Source organism: Bison bison, unplaced genomic scaffold (genome assembly GCF_000754665.1).
Source record: "Bison bison bison isolate TAMUID 2011002044 unplaced genomic scaffold, Bison_UMD1.0 scf7180017864270, whole genome shotgun sequence".
Classification (NCBI taxonomy): Eukaryota; Metazoa; Chordata; class Mammalia; order Artiodactyla; family Bovidae; genus Bison; species Bison bison.
In genome coordinates, this window is record NW_011494842.1 from 4,595,630 (window position 1) to 4,605,223 (window position 9,594).

At 41.8% G+C, this 9,594-nt stretch overlaps 1 protein-coding gene across 1 annotated transcript in view; it reads right to left on the bottom strand.

Annotated features, from left to right (window-relative positions):
• MLIP (muscular LMNA-interacting protein) overlaps positions 1-8,975 on the bottom strand; it is a 301,030-nt gene extending 292,055 nt beyond the window's left edge. The window contains exon 1 of the mRNA XM_010848558.1: positions 7,769-8,975. The gene's annotated coding sequence lies outside the window, so the exon portion shown is untranslated. The remainder of the gene's footprint in view (positions 1-7,768) is intronic.
• Between the last annotated feature and the right edge of the window lie 619 nt (positions 8,976-9,594).

The window sequence follows — 9,594 nt, forward strand, 5'->3', positions numbered from 1 at the left end:
CCAAGGGACTCTCAAGAGTCTTCTCCAACACCACAGTTCAAAAGCATCAATTCTTCAGTGCTCAGCTTTCTTCACAATCCAATTCTCACATCCATACATGACCACTGGAAAAACCATAGCCTTGGCTAGATGGACCTTTGTTGGCAAAGTAATGTCTCTGCTTTTGAATATGCTGTCTAGGTTGGTCATAACTTTTCTTCCAAGGAGTAAGCATCTTTTAATTTCATGGCTGCAGTCACCATCTGCAGTGATTTTGGAGCCCAAAAAAATAAAGTCTGACACTGTTTCCACTGTTTCCCCATCTATTTCCCATGAAGTGATGGGACCGGATGCCATGATCTTCGTTTTCTGAAGATCATGGTCCTTAAACATATGTAAAATATATTTAAACATATCCCTCCAGAGTCACATGGCTCCCTTCACCCTTTATCCAGAGCTTCCCCAGTGACCATGTAATTTAGCATATCCTCTGTCCATTCATTTGCTGTCTTCTACTTCATGCTGCTGCTGCTGCTGCTAAGTCTCTTCAGTCCTGTCCAACTCTGTGCGGGCCCATAGACTGCAGCCCACGAGGCTCCCCCATCCCTAGGATTCTCCAGGCAAGAACACTGGAGTGAGTGTGGTGCCATCGCCTTCTCCGCTTCTACTTCATAGTTCTTATCATTCTGCCAGCCTATCATTATACATGATATTTGAAGCTTTTGTTATCATTGTTGTTCAGTTGCCCAGTCATGTCTGACTCTTTGTGACCCCATGGACTGCAGCACACCAGACCTCACTGTCCCTCAACATCTCCCAAAGCCTGCCCAAGTTCATTTCCATTCATTGGCGATGCCATCCAACCATCTCATCCTCTTCTCCTTCTGCCCTCTATCTTTCCCAGAATCAGGGACTTTTCCAATGAGTTGGCTGTTTGTATCAGGTGACCAAAATATTAGAGATTCAGCTTCAGCTTCAGTCCCTCCAATGAGTATTCAGAGTTGATTTCCCTTAAGATTAACTGGTTTGATCTCTTTGCTGCCCAAGGGACTCTCAGGAGTCTTCTCCAGCACCATAGTTCACAAGCATCAATTCTTTGGTGCTCTGCCTTCTTTATGGCCCAGCTCTCACAACCGTAGACCACTGGGAAGACCACAGCCTTGACTATATGGACCTTTGTCGGCAGAGAAATGTCTCTGCTTTTCAACACACTGTCTAGGTTTGTCACAGTTCTTCTGCCAAGAAGCAATCATCTTCTGATTTCATGACTGCAGTCACCATCCACAGTAATTCTGGAGCCCAAGAAGAGGAAATCTGTCACTACTAACGGGGCCAGATGTCATGATCTTAGTTTTTTAATATTTAGCCTTAAGCCAGTTCTTTGACTCTTCTTTCACCTTCATCAAGAGGCTCTTTAGTTCCTCTTCTCTTTCTGCCATTAGAGTGGTATCATCCACATATCTGAGGTTGTTGATGTTTCTCCCACCTATCTTGATTCCAGCTTGCATTTCTCATGATGTGCTCTGCGTATAGGTTAAACAGAGTGACGGCAGACAGCCCTGTCGTACTCCTTTCTCAGTCTTGAACCTATCAGTTGTCCCGTACAGGGTTCTAACTGTTGCTTCTTGATCGGCATACAGGTTTCTCAGGAGACAGGTAAGATGGTCTGGTATTCCCATCTCTCTAAGAGTTTTCCACAATTTGTCATGATCCATATAGTCAAAGGCTTTAGAATAGTTGATGAAACAGAGACAGATGTTTTTCTGAAATTCCCTTGCTTTCTCTATAATCCAGCAAATGTTGGCAATTTGACCTCCCTCTTCCTTTTCTAAATCCAGCTTGGACATCTGGGAGTTCTTGGTTTGCATAATGCTGAAGCATAGCACGCAAGCACGACCTTACTAGCATGGGAGATGGTGCAACTGATTTGAAGTTTATCCATATCTAACATTTATTTTCAGTTCATATCTCCTACTACAGTAAGTCCCCTACATGCGAACCTTCAAGTTGCAAACTTTGAAAGATGCAAATGTGTGTTTCATCAGTGCCAAGTGCAAATGAAGCTGAAGGTTGCTCTCTAACTCCTGTTGCTGACGATCCTTCACTCCACCATCTCCCACCTCTTCTACCCGCTCCAGTCAGTAACCCTTCCTGCCTGTTCATTTGATGACAGCCCCTGTATGCCAGCTGTTGTCCTGTACTGCTGTACTCTTCAAAGTACTATACTGTAAGATCAAAAATGTTTTCTCTATTTTTTGTGTTTGTTTTTTATGTATTACCTGTGTGAAAAGTATTATAAACATATTACAGTTCAGTACTATGTAGCTGATTGTGGCAGTTAGTTACCTAGGCTAACTTTGATGGACTTACGGATGCACTCCAAGAACAGAACTCTTCCATATGTGGGGGATTTCTTGTACTATATAAGCACCAGAGAGTGCTTTATTCATCACTTTATCCAGGCACTTAAAGCATGTGTGTGTGTGTGTGTGTGTGTGTGTGTGATTCAGTCACTTAAAGCATAGTAAGGACTAAACAAAAGGACGTGGAAAGAGCACAGGAGAGAGGAAAGAAAGGAAAAAAGCAAAGAAGGAAAAAAGGCAGAAGGGAAGGAGCAAGAGACAGGAGTGAAATGTATCCAATGGATATGACTTAGGGAGGGAGCTTCCCTGGTGGCTCAGTGGTAAAGAATCCGCCTGCCATGCAGGAGCTGCAGGAGATGCAGGATCAATCCCTGGGTGGGTAAGATCCCTGGGAGGAGGGCATGGCAACCCATTCCAGTATTCTTGCCTGGGAAATCCCATGGACAGAGAAGCCTGGCAGGTTACAGCCCATGGGGTCATGAAAGAGTCAGACATGACTGAAGGGAGCTAAGCATACATGCATGGACATGACTTAAGACATTTATTGCATTGATATTTAGACAACTTTTGATAGAAAACATAGGAATAAAACGCATGTTTATCTAATACAAATTATACTACAGATGAATACAATATTGATTGTTCACTTATCTTGCTCAAACCGCTAACAATTAAAGTGAAGAAGAAATAGACTCAGGAAGCAGGAAGAATTTAATTTACTTGCAGATTCTGCCACTTTGTAGCTGGGTCACTTTCAGCAAATTAATTCTCAGTCTCAGTTCCTTCTCCCTTAAGTAAAGGAATGGTATCAACCTCTTAATGTTCTGACAAACATTAAAATGTGGTAACATGTGAGAAGAACTTAACCCACTGTCTGCCATCAAGCAAGTTCTTGGTGAAGGTGTGTGCCATTAATCCCCTGGGTTTCATGAAGTTTATCTAGAAAAAAAGTTAACTTCAAAGATAATGTCAAAATCCTAACAATGTGGCATTGTTAAAATTAACAGAGAGAATGGGAGAGAATATTTGCAAATCATTTATCTGATAAGGGACTTATATCCAGAATACTGTTTTTGTCCTTTATTGTGTCCATCTTTGAATGAAATGTTCCCTTGGTGTCTCTAATTTTCTTGAAGAGATCTCCAGTCTTTCCCATTCAATTGTTTTCCTCTATTTCTTTGCATTGTTCACTTAAGAAGGCTTCCTTACCTCTCCTTGCTATTTGGGAAAGATTGAGGCCAAGAGAAGAGAGCGACAGAGGATGAGATGGTTGGATGGCATCACCAACTCAATGGACTTGAATCTGAGCAAACTCCGGGAGACAGTGAAGGATGGAAGCCAGAAATGCTGCAGTCCAGGGGGTCACAAAGAGTATGACATGACTTAGCAACTGAACAACAACGATCCGGAATACATAAAGAACTCTTACAACTCAAAGAAAAAGATGACCCAGTTTAAAAAATTGACAAAGGGGCTTCTGTGGTAGTCCGGTGTTTAAGAATCTGCATTGCAACGCAGGAGGTGCTGATTCAAACCCTGCTTCAGGAAGATCCCACAGGCCGCAGGGCAACTAAGCCTGAGCACCACAGCTACCGGGGCCCACTCAGCCTAGAGCCTGAGCTCACAACAAGAGAAGCCAGCAGAGTGAGAAGCCTGGGCGCCACAACTGGGCAGTAACCAGCCCACAGCAGCGAAGACCCAGCAGCCGAACTAAGTAAATGTATTTTTTTTAAATAGGCGCAGGATTTGAATAGGCATTTCTCCTAAGAAGACAAACAAATGGCCAACAAGCATATGAAAAGCTGTGCAACGAAACTGTGATTACGGAGCACAAATCAAAACCACAGGGAGATAGCAGTTCGCACCCCTTAGGACGGCTAGAATTAAAGCAGATAGTGACAAGCCTTGGCAAGGATGTGGGTAACCAGAACCTCGGATGCTGCTGCTGTTACAAATTGGAACAGTGTAGGAATCCCTCAAAATCTTACAGATACAGTCACCATATTAGCCATAAATTCTAATACTAGGTATACACACAAGAGAAGTGAAAACATATGTTCATACAAAAATTTGTAAACAAATGTTCATGATAGCATTATTCATAACAGTCCAGGTTCAATGCAGGATACAGGAAGCTTGGGGCTGGTGCACTGGGATGACTCAGAGGGATGGTACGGGGAGGGAGAAGGGAGGGGGGTTAGGGATGGGGAACACGTGTACACCCATGGCGGATGCATGTTGATGTATGGCAAAACCAATACAATATTGTAAAGTAAAAAAGATAATAATAATAAAAATTTTTTTTAAAAATGTGAAAACATAAAGGGGATGTATCACAGAGGTGTATTTCTCAGCAATAAAAAGAATGAAGTCCTGATACATGCAACAATGTGAATGAATCTTGAAAATATGGTAAGTGAGAGAAACTGGTCACAAAAGCCACATATTGTGATTCATTTATATGAAACACCCAGAATAGGCAAATCCTTAGAAACAGGCCATAGTTGCCAAGGTCTGAAGGGCAAGGCAGACTGTGGAGTGACTGCTGATGAGTAGGGGTGGGATTTTTGAATGTGATGAAAATATTCTGATGTTAGATAATGATGATGACATACAAACTCTGAATATGCTAAAAAGCACTGAATTGTATGCACACTTTAAAAGAATGAATTTTATGGTATGTAAATTATGGTTCAATGAAGGTATTATTTTTAAAAAACAGGAAGATCTATAATTCCTAAGATGGGAATTTATGATTTTTTTCCCCAGGAATATAATATGAGCAACAGGTCACTCCAAACAGAAATTAAAATCTACCATACATTAAGCCAGCAAGAATTCCACTCAAACATGAAGCAAATGACCCTTAGTAAATGATTTTTGCTTCGAGACACTGTCACCTCACTCTATTCCTCATCACCATATGCCTGGTATGGCTGGGGAAATACGGCTCAGATTTTGTGCCCATATTCAAAAATTGGGGGAAAGTAGAGTTTGCCACTATTAAAATGGCTTTTTAAAATTCATTTATTTTTTACTGAAGGAGAATCGCTTTACAGAATTTTGTTGTTTTCTGTCAAACCTCAGCATGAATCAGCCATAGGCATACATATGTCCCCTCCCTTTTGACCCTCCCTCCCATCTCCCTGCCCATCCCACCCTCTAGGTTGATACAGAGCCCCTCTTTGAGTTTCCTGAGACATACAGCAAATTCCTGTTGGCTACCTATTTTACATACAGAGGGCTAACAAACACATAAAATGGCTTTTTTATCTACTAGGTCCAAGAGTTAATACAGGTTTTATTTTTTTGCTTTTTTAATAGTGGTGATCGTCCCCACGCCTGCCGTTTAAAGAACTTTCATCTCCATGACAAAAGCACCGGTAAGTGCTCTACTGCTGAAATCTCACAAGGTAGGTGGACACCCTCAAGGCGTGAAAAACCAATGCTGTCTTCTTTCTAAAAGAATGACAGTCTGTAAGCATTGTGTAGACAACAAAGATCTTCCTCACTGTATGCTCCAAGGATAAATGTCTTTTTATTAAAAAAGGATCCTCTTCTGAGACAAGGAACACCATTTATATGGGTTTCTTATCATTCTCCACAGCATCTCCAAGACTAGGGTCTTACGTGTGCTGCACAGTCAAGCCAGAAGCCCAGGTAACCCCGCCTGTTTCATAGTGATGCAGGACACTGCACTCAGCACAGGCCTCCAGGTGCCTCAGCGGTCCCAAGGACCCCCATCCCCCACCCAAAGGATGTGTTTCTGTGGTACCCAGGCACCAAATGCACGTCTAGCTGGGCCCCCCTCCACTGCGAACTGAGATAACTTTGGACTTGTTGGTGTTGCTTTTGGTTCAAAATATATGCCTCTATCTCTAGGAGACTCTGTTGGATGGTCCAGTGGGATGAGGGTGGCGGTGGAGGGCAACAGTGAAGAGCCAAATGCAGAGAATGGTTCCCAGAATTCCCTGAGTTTATTTATCCATTTTGACCACTGTGAACTCTCAGGCAGCAGTTGGGAATTCTCATTTTACGAAATCCCTCTGTCTCATCTTCTTGTCTGTCATCTGACAAATAGGCAAATACTCAGACTTTAACCTCTCACGGTCACCATGTTTAAGCCTCTTCATGGCTTCTGTGGACCAGAGGTACGTGCCCACAGCTTGTGAAAAAGACCATGTCCACAGAGCAAGTTCTTAACATTGAATCTGTCACTATGTAATATACGATTTTTGAAAGTTGAAGCTGCCAAGAGGACACAAAAGCAAACCCCTAGATATCAGTAAAGGATAATTGCAATAATGACAGCTTAACAACTTGGTACCTTTGTAGTTATCCCTCTTCAATGAAGCATAAACCTTTTCTACTAGAATATTACTTTTTTACTTCTTCTGATACTATTTGTGCCCTTGTTTTTGGTTCTGGGCCATATTTTTTAAATGACTCTGGGCAAGACAGCTTAGTCAATGGGAGGAAAAGAATATTTTCTATATAAAGTATTTTCTTTATATTTTATCTAAAATAAAATATTTTATCTATAAAATCACCTTTGATGGTAGAGCGCTTTTTTGGCGCATTAGAAAATAGTTCAATTAAGCAAAAGCTGTGAGCACTCTGAAAAGTGTTATCTTTTCAATGTGTGCATCTTTTAAATGCCAATTCTTCTATCAAAACTTGTTGAAAAATAAAATGTGAGGTTTTTAAAAGAAACACTAATAACGATCAACATGGAGAGAGAGCAACGATTCTGATATGAAACAAAAGTCTTATCTCCTGTTACACAATTTGTAACACACGAGCTGAATAAAGTCAGTCTGGGATCCAAGACCAGCAAGTTCCATTTTCTCAACTGTTCTATACTCAGCACCCACAAGATATATTATTTATACAGAGTATATAAACACTGTATTTACATATATACAAATATTTGTATATACACAAATATATACACTATATGTATATAGCAGATACACTTCACAGTAGTCAACAAATCTCTCTTTCTCTCACACACAGACACACACAGATACAACCACACACACACCATTACTGTCTCAGGAGTGAAGACAACAGTCAGATTAAACTAACAAGACTTCAGGAAAAAGGATTCAAAGATGGAAGTCTTTACTTTCTGAATATTAGAATCCCGTGTGTGTTTCTCACATCAGAAAGGAGTTCTGTATTTAAGTTTTCCTGGGTCTTTGTGGCTTAATCAAAGCAATGAGGTTTCACACCATCACTCACTCCTCCCCCAACCCCAGCAACTTAGCTGTTGTAGTTGTGTTGACATGACAAATCACTTTGCCCCCAAAGTCACAGCTCCATGCCCTTTAAGACAGCGAGCCTGTGATATACTTTCAGTTTTATCGTTAGTAAATGAAACACGTTCCAAGGCAGCCGTGCCCTTATACAGAAAAAAAGCTTACCTTTCAACTGACTTAGAAGCAGCCAGCAGGGCGGTCATCCGTCAGGGAGGTCACCGGCCACATTCCCCGAGCAGCTGACCCTGTCAGTCTTTGGAAATACTGTTTACTCTGTAACTAAAGTTGGATCCTGGGCACAAGTCACCAAAAGGAAATTTTAAGAGGCGTAAACCTCATCCCCACTGAGACCTCTTCATGAAAACAGGAGTTGTGAAGGTTCCCTAGATGATTTCTTGGTAAGAATTCTCAGCAACTGTAGAGATCTGGAGTCCAGAGTTGAAAAGTTTTACAATATAGCCAATTATCTAATTTTTAGTGTACTGATAAAAATTCTTTAAGCTTCCTTATGGACACAAATGACAGATGAGGAAAAGGTTACTGAAAATGGAGTTTCTCTTCTGTTTGCTTCAACTGGATTTTTTAAAGTAAGGTTGAAAGTCCTCCAGAAATGAAATGACAATTGATCCAGAGAAGGTAAGTCAGAATTATACAAAGGGTAGCTTGTGGCAGGCTGAACAAACCCCACAAGTGGGTGGGGCACTTGCCCTGAGATACAGCCTCCAGGAAACACCAAAGAGCAGGCTGTTGGTTCACAAACTAGCCTTAGCATGGAGGGCGAGGAGAACAAGGCAGACACTCCAGACTGGCGGGTGGCAGGTTTAATCAGTGAGGGACCTTACAACCGAGGCTTGTCTTTGGTGACCACAAGGTGAGTAGCTCTCCACACCTGTCCACCCACCAGAATCTTAAAAGTTTACGTAGAGGTCAAGTTGGGTTCAATTTTGTCCTCCATTCAGATGGTCTCAACAACTCAAAGCTCACTCCCGGCTGTGTCCCCCTTGGGAACTGTGGTCAGAATGTACATTTCAAGGAGAGGAGAGGAGGAAGTGATCTCTGACGACCTGGGTGCAGCTCGCCGATAGACTTCTGGTCACATCCACTCGATGACCACTGCCAACACATTCCTTCGCCACACCTTCCTCATTTCCCACAAAATTTTCCTCTAATTACTCCCAACAGAAGCAAGTCCACATTACCTCAAAACCTGCTAATTTTGCATACAGGCTGCACACCAGGTTATTCAACCTTGACCTCTGGTCCTTTTGGAGAATGTTTTTAAACCACCTCCCAAGAGACTCATTGTGCCAAACAAATTATAAATCACTTATTTGATTTATTTCCACACATTCTGTGGAAAATATTTCAGGTTGGCCTTGTCATCCCATCCAGTATATCATCCCACTCTCCATTCTACAATAAATAACATTTTTAAAAGAAAAAAATCACAGCGTCTATTTGTCATTTTGGAATTCTTCACATCAGTACTGCCTTCCATTATTTCCACTAATTAAATTGATTTACGTTGTCAATTTCTAAGTGAATACTCATGTAAACAGCAGGGTTATTAATATTTTAAGGCATCGTTTCCTCCTTTTTCATCTAGTTCAATAATTTGACAATGACTGGAGGCACAGGAGATCACGTCACTGTGCTGGTGCGGACAGCTTCCCAGATGGACCGCACCATCTACTGTCAGGAGCTTGGAGAGAAGTGAACAGAATTCTGTACAGCAACACACCAAAGCAGGCTGAACCTGAGAAGTGCTGAATTTGGAGAGTAAATGATGTGCGTTGAGAGCCAAAGAAGGAGACCACTTTGGTTAGGACTGGAGGTGATTCCTCGAAGACTGGAGCTGTGGTCTTTGAACAGCAACATGGACCTCAAGTGGGAACTTGTGAAAAATTCAGAATCTCAGATGCCAGGCCAGACCTACAGAGTTAGAATCGGTCATTTTGACAAGACCCCCAGATGATTCCTGTGGGCATTAA